Below are 1514 nucleotides of genomic sequence, written 5' to 3' on the forward strand. Positions count from 1 at the left end.
TAGCTCTCACTTTCACTAACCTCTGTCTTCACTAACACATTCAGTTCTCCCCACAGGAGGAGGAATAACTAACCTGATTGATCAATCACTCACTGAGCCATATTATCCTATTGGTTGAGATCCCTTTGCCTCCAAAAGCAGGAAGGAAGCTCTGCTTTGTCTCTGCCACAGTCTGCCTCACCTAAAGGAAAGAAAGGCAGCACAATCACCACTTCTGGACTCCACTGTGTCAACAGACGCTGCTCTCTTTTCCTGCTCTTCACCGAGGTGACTAGATTGACTGGATTGGTACTAGGGCCTAGGGAGCAAGGGAGTAGAAGGCCCAGTTTAGCCTCAGGCCTAAACTGTGTCCTCTAATAATTTCCCCTGTACTTCAGAGTTACTGGCCACCACTCTCCAGCTTTTGTGTACATTTTCAGTTGGTTAGAACCCAGGAGGAAAGATGATGAATGATGAACATTTCCCCCAAGCCAGTCTAGTAGAAAAGACAGAATCAAACTAATAACTCAAAAATAATTAACTACAAGACAAGTTTGGAATGCAACATGGGCATATATATCAGAGAAGACTTTTTGAGGTAGTGACATTTAACTAGGATCTAAAAGATAATTAGGTGCTTAGAGAAGCAAAGGGAAGGGGGAGGAGACAGAATAGTCCAAGAAGAAGGACCAGCATGTGTGAAGATTCTAGGGCATAAAAGAGCAGACTACATTCCAGGAACTGAAAGGAGACCAATGGGTCTGGAGCAGCCAGTGTAGAAAAGTCCTGTATCATTCACTATTTTTAAAATAGCACTTTATTATTATTACTTCTTAATGATGCATAATCTTGAATTGCACTAATACACTTGCACACACATCAGTGAAAAGGGAGAAGTACTATGCTTGTATGAGTGCTCATATGTCAGGAGCTTTTGCTGCATAGATGAGTTGGATCGAACCCAGGTCTCTCACATTGTAGACAGACGATTTACCATCTGAGCCACCACGGAAGTCCATAGATGAGTTAATAACACTCAGTTAAATTAACAGTGGGACTTCCCTGGTGGTCCAGTGGTTAAGACTCCGCCTTGCAATGCAGGGGAAATGGGTTTGATCTCTGGTCAGGGGACTAAAGATCCCACATGCCACAGAGCAACTAAGCCTGCATGCCACAACTAGAGAGTCCATGCGCTGCAACAAAAGCTACTCTGCATGCTGCAACTAAGACCCGACACAATCAGATAAGTAAATAAATAATGTTTTTAAAATAAATAAAATAAAACAGCAATTACAAAGCTAGCTAACCAGAATGCCCTTATCTCCAACCAAGCCAGTCAAGTGAAGTCTGAGTCTAAGATATCTGTAAAATATCCAAAAGAGACATATAAATTTCCCTATCAAAAGCTAGAGTTACTAAAAGCTCTCTCCCAGAGCCTGTTTAACCAGCCCTGGGCTTACGTGGTAGCCAAGTGGTTAAAGAATCCACCTGCCAATGCAGGACATGTGGATTTGATCCCCAGTCCGGGAAGATCC

Source organism: Bison bison, unplaced genomic scaffold, assembly GCF_000754665.1.
Source record: "Bison bison bison isolate TAMUID 2011002044 unplaced genomic scaffold, Bison_UMD1.0 scf7180017846227, whole genome shotgun sequence".
Lineage (NCBI taxonomy): Eukaryota > Metazoa > Chordata > Mammalia > Artiodactyla > Bovidae > Bison > Bison bison.